Source organism: Belonocnema kinseyi, chromosome 5, assembly GCF_010883055.1.
Source record: "Belonocnema kinseyi isolate 2016_QV_RU_SX_M_011 chromosome 5, B_treatae_v1, whole genome shotgun sequence".
Classification (NCBI taxonomy): Eukaryota; Metazoa; Arthropoda; class Insecta; order Hymenoptera; family Cynipidae; genus Belonocnema; species Belonocnema kinseyi.
The window spans coordinates 47,157,722-47,168,354 of NC_046661.1; the positions used below are offsets into that span (position 1 = coordinate 47,157,722).

Genomic DNA, 10,633 nt, shown 5'->3' on the forward strand with positions numbered 1-10,633 from the left:
AAATTTTAAATTATATACATATATATATACATATATATATATATAGCTAAATTCAGCGTCGTAGAAAAAGGATGCGAAAGTAGAGACATAGAAAACAACGTGTGGAAAGGCGGATTTCAAATACCGTCAGGAGTAGATAGTAAATCACATGAAAGGCAAGGAGTAGGTCTAATTTTGAATGGAAGAGCGAAGCATCATCTCGGAGATCATGATTCCGTAACTTTCAGACTACTGTGAGCTAGAATGAAAGTAGTAATCAGAAGATTATTAATCATAGCATGCTACGCGCCAATTGATAGTGATCCCAGAGAATTAAGAGACGCCTTCTGGGACACTTTAAATGACACAATAAATATTTGTGATCGTGGTGAAAGAGTAATTCTGCTAGAAGGTATGAATGGATTGATAGGCATCCAACATCAGGGTACGAAACAAGTATAAGGAAATTATGGAGATCCAAGTTACACTATATGGAGTTAGATTAGTTGGCTTATGCTTACAAAGGGGCCTGTCTACTACAAATACTTGGTTAAGACATAAAATGATCCACATGTATACGTGGTCCAAAGGAAATAGCCACAGTATAATTGACTTTGTTGTTGCGTATGAAAGACTAAGAGAGCTGATGAAAAATACAAGGGTCATTAGGGTTTCAACATGTAATACTGATCATTACCTTCTGATCTCCAAAATTAACTAAAGTCGGGGATGCAGAAAAAATAGAACCAAGAAAACAAAACAAACGCGAATCAAAATTAAGAACCTACAGAAACCGGATGTGCGAATAGATTTTGAAAATATGATAATCGAAAGCATAGATAGGGCAACATGGGAGGACCTTATAAAAAACAAAGATATAGAGGGCGCATGGACAAAGTTCCGGAATATTATTGTTAGATGTGTGGTACTGCGGTTGTAGAAAGAACGTCTGGTGATGCGTTGTGGAATGATAAATGGTAAATGGGAATTTGAGTAACTGGTTCGATATTATTCGAGGAGTTAGACAAGGATGCGTTATGGCTTCAAGTTTAACAATACTATTTATGGAGAAGTGCTTAAGAACGGCTCTTTTCGACGAAAAGTGTGTGGATCTCAAAACAGTAAGAGTACGTGGGTCAGCATTCGCGGATGATAAGGTTGTTATGGCAGAGTCCATCGAAGACTTGCAAAGAATGTTGAACAAACTGAATGCCAGCATGAAAAGCATAGTCCTCGAAAGTAACGCAAATAAGTCAATAACTATGGTGTTTGAATGAAAGAGTGGCAAACATTATGCAATATTATATTAAATGTTGAGAGAATTAAAAAAGTTGATAAGTTCGCATACCTTGGTAGCTTATTTACTAGGGACGGGAAGATAAATGAGGAGTTAGATACATGCATAAAAGAAGGTAAGAAGGTTATTGGTAGAGCAGGGCCCCTTATCAGAAGTAAAAATAAATCAAACAAAGCTAAAATGGCAATGCCTAACTCTTTATTTGTACCGGCTGTACTATACGGTAGCGAGACATGTAAGTATCAAGAAAAAGATCATAGTAAACTTTAATGCAATTGACATGAGATTCTTACGCATGATATACGGCAAAACTCTGACTAACGAAACAAGTGTATCAAGGAAAAGTAAATTGCAGTGTGCCCAGAGGCAGACCGCGAAAAGAATGGTTAGAGTATGTGAATGAGACCCTAGTTAGAAGAGATATAAGGAGTCACAGAAACACGAGAGCCTGCGTGAAAAAGCTTGGACATAAAAGAAGCTAGAGAAGTATGCCAGCACAGAAAAATATGACGAAAAATAGTTAATAAAAAGAATGTCAGTAGAGTGAATGACACCTGAAACAAAAGACCTTGTATACTTATAGACCCAAGTGGGGAACTTCACATGACGACTTTGTGTGGATATTCACTTTGGGTGATTGGTAGAGAGATTGATCAGAAACCTGGGTCGGAGAAATGTTGCGGTACGAATGTGTTATTTAAATAAATATCACAAGAATTTTAGATCGATCTAAAAATTTTATAATCCTTTCTCACATTACTCCCTTCCCCACCGAGTGAGTCATGCCTACCCCGAAAGGGAAATGGCTTAATAGTGTGATAATGATGACCATAATAATAACAATAATAATAACATTGCCTTTAGTAGCTGGACTCGCTTTTCCTCTGTTAATTGAACTGATCGACAGTCTTGTATTTATTTACTGAACTGTCTTCCACCTATAATATTTCGAACAGTACTTACATTGCCAAGACAACACCATGAGTTCACCTATTATTGCCAGGAGAGAACCATTTTGTTTCCCTTATTAGCTGGACTGGTCTTACCTGTGTTTCAGTATTGTCAGTTACTGTGCTGATCACAGTTCATTAAAAAATCTGCACCTCATCTTCAAGTTTCAAACGGGACATTAGATTCGCTTGTGAACATATTTTTCGCGTTCAACCCCACCTATCTCGAAAACTTTTGATTTTTTGGACTAGTACCCATCAGGATTTTTTGATTAGGAGGCTTTGAACTGTGTTATACTGCAATTTTAACCAATTTGACTGGGGCCGGATATTAATGTAAATTGTGCGGGGTCCTCTTCCAAATTCATTTTTCTTTTTGTCTGAGATTTTGTCGCCATTTTCCTAAAGAGTTATATTTTTTTGTCGGAAAATGAACTGTTTTGATGAACATTCTTCTATTTTGCACACAAAGTTCGATCTTTTATTTTAATTTGAATTTTCTACAATGAAATACTAGGTTTAGAATTATTCTCTTTTGGTTCAAAATTCAACCATTTTGTTGAAGATTCTTCTATTTTGGATATAAATTTCGAAATTTTCAATGAAAAATTCGTTTTCTAATTTGAAAATTATTATATGAAATTCTGGGTTTCAAATTAATCTCTTTTTGTTAGGCATTAAATTATTTTGTTTAAAATTCTTGTATTTCGGAGAGAAATGTTCGATCTTTTGTATGAAAATTCGATTTTTAGTTTAGAAATTCTACTATGAAATTCTAGGTTAAGAATTAATCCCCTTTTAGTGCGAATTCAACCATTTTGTTGAACATTCTTCTATTCCTGGCAGAAATTTGGATCTCTTTTATTAAAAAATTCAACTATTCTGTTGAACATTCTTATATTTCGGACAAAAAGTGTTATCTTTTGAATTAAAAATTGGCATTTTAATTTTTAAATGTTGCTATTAAATTTTGCGTTCCAAATTAATCTATTTTGGTTAAAAATTGAACTACAGTGAAACTCTTCAATAACCCTGCCTTTTATAGCCCTTCCGAGAATTGACGCCGCGCCGCATGTAGGAGTAACAGGTGCTGCGCGGGGAGCGCGGGATCTGCGGCTGTCACTCAGGCAAGCACTCATGCAAGAACAAACAAAAGCAGAGCGGGCTATAATAAGTTAGTTCCCTCCCACCGTCGGCCCCGAAATCGGCCCTATAGAAGAGTTTCATTGTATTTTGTTAATCATTTTTCTATTTCGGACAGAAATTTTCAATCTTTTGAATTAAATATTCGAATGTTTAATTTTAAAATTCTAATATGAAATTCTGGGTTCAGAATTAATGTCTTTTAGTTAAAAATTTAACTATTTTGTTAAAAATTCTTCTTTTTTGGATAGAAAGTTTTCATCTTTTGAATTAAAAATTAGTATACCTATGCGGCTTCTGCGGCACCTCAGTCGGTAAGGCAATGTCAGCAAGTTACCTACAGTTTGTAACTCGGGCTCTGATTGCCACGAATACATTACCAAGTCGGCAATGTAGATTTGAACATAAGAAACTGTCACTTTTGAGGTTTTCTATGTCGTTTACCTTTCTAGAATCATCGATATTGAATGTAATGTCTAACGTCTTTTCAGGAAAGAGCAATCAATATTCTGAACTTCCACCTTGAATTGTATATATTTAAAATTGAATGTGTCGAGTCTTTCAAAAACTTGAACTTGATAACTGATAATTCTCCATACATTGACATTTCTAGAAAGTCTGACGTCTGGTCTCGATACGTCTTCTAGTTCTGCAAACATCGACGCAAGTAATCATAAGAACCGCTCACTCTTAATGATAGTTCGGGAGCCAGCGATAGTTTTTGGCGACCAATTTCCTTCCAAATAATACTGAATAAAAGTTTTCAATGATCTTTTTTTCGCTTTAAACTTTGTGAGATGATCGTTAATAGAATATTTAAACGCAAAAAACCGTCAGCTATCTTTATGTAGGTGGAAACCCCGTCACCTGGTAATCCAAAAATGTTTTTAAAAAATAAATTCAATGATTTACTTTTAGTTAGAACTTCGTGAGATGATAATCTATATGATATTTTTCATAAAAATAATCGTCAGCTGCCTATATGTGGGTGGAAAAGCCGTAAGCTGGGGCAGTGAAATATCTAACTCGGAGCCAAGCGCGAGCGGCGCTTGCCTATATATAATACACTAGCGGACGGATTTTTCACCCACATACAGTTTGAAAAAATGTGACGGAAAAGTATGGGGGCCTGTTGAGAATTATCCAACGAAGAATTTTATGTATTAAGCATATGGGGTTGACACCTCTAATACACCCTCACAAGTACCTGAAATCAACCTTTAAAACAAGAACTGTCATTTCTTTATAAAATCGACCTTTTGAGCACTGTATTCTCGTTTTTTTTACTATTTTAAATTACACAGGCCAACACGGTTTTGTTGTTGGAAAGTGGATGATCATTGTTAAAGTAATTTTTTACGTAGAATCCGAATCCAGGGTCAGAATTGGCCCATCACGTCAGGGTTTGAAGATATTTCAGGTTATCCACCCAAAAAATGGCGTTTTTGGCTACGTTTGAGGTGATGTACAGAAGCCACAACATTGTCTGAAATTTTTTCTTTAGATGTATCATATAGTGTTGCTCTTTCTCTTTAATCTGAGATTCGCCGAGTTTAATTACCATTTTTCTTGACCAAGTTACGCCAGTTTGAAATTACGAGATATGTCCCATTATGTCTTGAGAATTTGCTTTCAATACCTTGAGGCAGACATTTCCTACTGGGTGTTTTCTCTTTAAAATTTGTACTTGGGGGTGTTTGGGGTTGTTAAAATCGCGAAAAAAAATTTTCTACTGTACATAATCTCAAAAGTAGCAAAAAACGCCAATTTTTGGGTACATAACCTCAAATATCCTAAAATACTGACGTGATGGGCCAATTCTGACTCCGGATTCGGATTATACGTAAAAAATTACTTCCAAAAAAGACCCCCCACTTTCCAACAACTGACATGAACCCATTATTTGCAGACCTTTGTTATTATTATTGGTCCAGTGGTATATGCATTATCATTGGTTAATTAATTATTAATTATTTAAAGAAATGAAATTTGTTTCAATAGCTTTCACCAAAAATGTATCCCTCCCTTAAAATTATTACAATTAGTCTAGTGAAATATTTATTAACATTGGTTCATTTATTTTCATTTACTTAAAAAAATTTAATTTGTTTGAATAATTTGGTTTCCAATTTTTTAAAATAAAAATGATGCCAGCGCGAGAAGGACTGGAAGGGAATAAAAAGCTGTTACCGAAAGGTTATGTGTGGACAATGCAAGAAGCAAGAAAAGAACACGTTAAAGGGAGAGGGATGGGCGGCATGGTGTCAGGGGTGAAAAAAGAATTAGCAGTAAAAGGGAGAAAAGATGGGAACATGGAGGAAAAGGATGGAACAATGATAAGCAAAATTATAATTGGGAAAGTAGAAATAGCAGTGGTGTGTGTATACAGAAGAAGAGGGGAAGAGGAAGGCTGGACAGTAATAAGGAGGTGGATGGAGGAAAAGAAGGAAGAATTGGTTTTAATAGGAGGGAACTTAAATGCATGGACTAGAGAACAAGGGGTAGGTTTATGAGATGAAGAAAAGGAGGCATTTATAAGGAACTCCAAACATAGAAAGACGGACAGGGAGGGGAGGAAGTTACTAGACATGATAGGAGAAACAGGATGGCTTATATGTAATGGCAATATGAAAGGAGATGAGGAAGAGGAGATCACATTCATAGGAAAGGGAGCAACAGTAATAGTCTACATCTTGGCTGAAGAAACAATGCGGCATAGGATAGGGAGTATGAAGGTAGGGAATGAGATAGGGTCCGAGCACTTCCCGGTCATAGGTACACTAAAAAGAGGCGTCAGTAAGCGCGGCAGATGGAGAAAGGAAAAAGGGTGCGAACGAAACACGATAATGGGAATCTGGGGGGTAGATAAATTAAAAAAGTTTGAACAAAAGATGGAAAAGGGGAAGGTTAGGTATGAAAAAGAGGAGGGAATAGACTCGTTAATTGAAATGTTGAAGGGGTCCATTGAAAAGGTAAAGGATGAGCTGGGTACTAATAAAGAAAGAGTAGGGGGAAAGAGAGGCTGATGGGACGAGGAATGCTGGGAGAGTAAAGAGAGAATAAAAGAGTGTGTTAGCAAATGGAGAAGAGAGGAAATGAAGAAGGAGGAGTATAACAGGAGGAAAAAAGAACATGAGAAGATGCTGGAAATAAAAAGACAGAGGGGAAAGAAAGAATATAAAGCAGAGGTAGAAAAGGCGATCAAAGAAGGTAGGGTGTGGGATGTGATAAATAGGGATAGAGGGGAAAGGAAGGGAGTTAACGAAGAAATAGAAATGGAGGAATGGACGGATTATTTTATGGGTCTATTAGGAGGAGAGCAAAATAAGATCAAAGGGGAAAAGTGTAGAATAGTCCAAGGAGAAATGGAGGAAGGGAACGAGATAACAAGAGAAGAAGTGGATGAGGCAATAAATAGGTAAACAGAAACAAGGCGACGGGAGAAGATGGGATGGAGAACGAAGCGATGAAGTTTGGAGGAGAAGGGATTAGGAATGGGATGTGAAAGATCTGCAACAAGGTATGGAAAGGGGAAGGTTGGCCGGAAGAGTGGACGACGGGACTGGTGGTACCGCTTTTCAAGAAAGGGGAAGGAAAGAAAGTAGAGGAATACAGAGGGATCACTCTCATGTCAGTCTGCTATAAAATATATGCAGAAATCTTAAGAGATAGGTTGGAGAGTCAGGTAGAACAAAAAGAAAGTATCCCACATAATCAGACGGAATTTAGAAAAGGAATGGGAGCTATAGACAACATCTACGTACTTAACTATTTAGTTAACAGAAATTTGGGAAGAAAGAAAGGGATACTAGTCGCTTTGTTCATAGATTTCAAAGCAGCGTTTGACTCAGTGAATAGAAAAGTACTATGGCAGGCAATGAAAGAGAGGGATGTAGAGGAAAAGTTAGTGGAGAGGATAAAGGAAATTTTTACTGAAACCAGGATTAGGGTGAAGATAGGAAAGAAAAAAGGGCAGGTTTTCTGGACAAGCCGAGGTCTAAGGCAAGGGTGCCCGTTGAGTCCGTTACTATTTAGTATCCTATTGGCAGACTTAGAGGAGAAGCTAAAGGAGAAAGGGAAAGGAGGAACGGTTTTGGGTAATGGCAAACTATACTCTCTAGCATACGCGGTCGATGTAGTTGTATTATCAGATGATGAGAAGGGGATGAACCTAATGATGAGAATCTTCGAAGAGTATGTGGGAAGAAATGACATGACGGTGAACGTAGATAAGACAAAGGTGATGTGTTTCAGAAATAGAAAGAGCAAAATATATTACGTTTGGAAGATGAACGGACAAAAAGTGGAAATTGTGGATGGACAAAGATTATAGATTCGAAGTACAATAGATGGTATATGATTGTTAAAAAGGTTAACAGAACCAGAATATCTGCAAAAAATAAAAAAGGAAGAAGAATGGAGTAGGGTTGTACGGTTCAGAATGGGGGAAGGAGTGAGAGCATGTAGATATTGGATGAATGAAGAGGAGAATTTATGCAGAGTATGTGGATACGAAATGGAGTCATGGGCACATGTATTAGAGAGATGTACAGGAGAGGAAGAGGGATAGTTGAGCGTGGATGAGTGTGTAAGATGGATCTTACTAAAACGGAAGCCCTGGAAGCTCGCCTATTTTAGGAATTTATATCACTACTGTTACTATTGTTTATCCTACGTAATGCGAAAGAGTAGAATATAAGTAGTAGTTAAGTTAGACTAAGGATCGAATTGTAAATATATGTACAGGGAGCGGAGGCCCTCAAACCCGTAAAAGGGAGAGATCAAATACAGAAATACATACATGCATACATACACACATACATACATACATTTAAAAAGATATGAAAAGATTTCCAAAATTGTCCGAATAAAAAATAAATATATAAATATATGTTAAAAAATTAAAAAACATTTCATAATATTTTTTAAAAATGTAGATTTTCGAAGATTTTGGAATCAAATTTTGAAACTTTTAGTATTAATTATAGCTTCTACTTAATTATATATTTATATGTTTTAAACGGAATCTTTCAGCTTTATACGTTTGAATTGTTTCACTTCAATCGTGAAAAATGTTGGTAAACCGGGAAATGGTGAGAATTAAATGTTACTGATTAAAGTCGCCACTCTAAAAAATTATAGCTTTAAATGAAAATTAAACACTTTAAAGTTATATTTTCAGAGTAATCGAGAAAAGAATCCCGATCATTAATTAATTTCTGTGATTTCTGGGGTTTTCCCGTTGATTTAAATATAACCTCATTAGAATTTAAAATGGAAACTATTATTAAAAACTTCGAGTATCTAGAAATACCCTAAAATAATATTGTTATCAATAATAAATTTTTAAAACAATTATGTTTATTGACGTGATATGAGGGCTGTGTGATAAGTCAGTGACTTTTTGAATAAGAGATTTTTTTCGGCAATAAACATTTTATTTCGTCAAAGCCACCTTTGAGTAGACTCTTGTTTAAACTTGAGCAAGCTGGGTCATTTAGTTTGTGTTTGACAGCCATTGAAAGCACATAACCTCGTGAATTTTAACAAAAATGGAAAAAAGTGAATTTCGTGTCCTGATTAAGCATTATTTTTTACGTAAAAAAGCATTACTGAAACGAAGGAAAGGTTTGATCAATACTATGAGAACTCTGCACCATCAATGTCAATGGTTAAGCAGTGGTTTACTGAGTTCCGTCGCCCAAAAGAGGTCATCACGCGAGAAATCGTCGATAAAATCCATGAAATAATATTGGGCGACAGGAGAGTGAAAGTGCGTGAGGTGGCTGAGGCTGTAGGCATCTCAACTGAATGGGTACATTACATTATACATGAATATTTGGACATGAAAAAACTATCCACGAGGTCGGTGCCGGGATTGCTCACACTCGACCATACGCGCAACCGTGTGACCGCTTCGAAGGAGTGTTTGACGATGTTCAACCGCAATCCACCAGAGACCAAGGAACAATCGAAACAGCGGGTTTTTTTGGGTGAACGTGCACCAAAGAAGGCCAAGGTGGGTCTGTCGGCCAACAAGCTCATGGCCACAGTTTTTTGAGACGCACGCGGTATCATTCACATCGATTACCTTCAGAAGAGTAAAACAATCAGCGGTTAATATTGTTCAGAGCTTTTGGACAGATTCGATACTGATTTAAAGAAAAAACGACCGCATTTGTCGAAGAAAAAAGTGCTGTTCCCTGAGGACAATGCACAGGTGCACACGTGTGTAGTTGCGATGGCAAAAATCCATAAATTGGGCTATGAACTGCTATCTAATTCAGCATATTCTCCAGATTTAAACCCCTGCGACTATTACCTGTTTCCAAACCTAAAGAAATGGCTGAGCGGTAAGAGATTTGGGTCGAATGAAGAGGTCATCGCCGAAAAAAACGCCTATTTCGAGGGCCTTGAGAAAACCTATTATTTCGAAGAAATAAAAAAAATTGGAAACACGCTGGACTAAGTGTATCGAACTAAAAAGAGATTACATTGAGAAATAAAATGATTTTTGCCGAAAAAAATGTCTTATTCAAAAAGTCACTGACTTATCAAACAGCTCTCGTATTATTATAACCTCACTAGAATTTGAAGTGGAAAATATTAGAAAAAGAACTCCGAGTTTATAGCGTTATTCTAACCTGATATTGTTATTAATAATGCATTGTTTAAAGTATAATGTTCGTTAACTTGATTTAATTTATAAAAATTAATGCGTTTTCGTAACTATTTTATTGAAAATTGAACTACTTTACAGAAAGCTTATATTTTGATTAAAAATGCAAATAACCTTTTGCTTGAAGATTAACCTGCTTTGAATGAGGATTTAACTTTTTTATTAAAAATTGGTTCTTTTTTATTCTCTTTAGCTGCTTTTGATTTGAATTAACAATATTTTCTTGCTTCAAATATCATCTATTACATTTGTCGTTATAAGAACTCACGACGATTCATCGTCGCACGTTATTATTAAATGACAGGGGGGGGGGGGTGGCAATGATACGGATCCTAAAAAAAAAGACTTTTTGGTTAAAAAAATTAATGATCATAAAATATCATAAAATATAACAATTTCTAGTTCCAGGAACAAATTAGATGAATAAATTTTTATATTTTAGAAATTCAAGTAGAAGAAATTCGTTTCTTCCATTCAAATAGCTTGACATTAAGTTGAATGTCTCAGTCACAAATGATAATAAATTTTAATTTGGAAACCGAATTTTTTACATTCTCATCATTTATGATTGAGAAAATATTAGAA

General features: G+C 35.9%; 1 pseudogene; it reads left to right on the forward strand.

The window, feature by feature from the left end:
• The first annotated feature begins 8,942 nt into the window (after positions 1–8,942).
• On the forward strand, positions 8,943–9,868 carry LOC117172363 (annotated as a pseudogene).
• Positions 9,869–10,633: the final 765 nt, after the last annotated feature.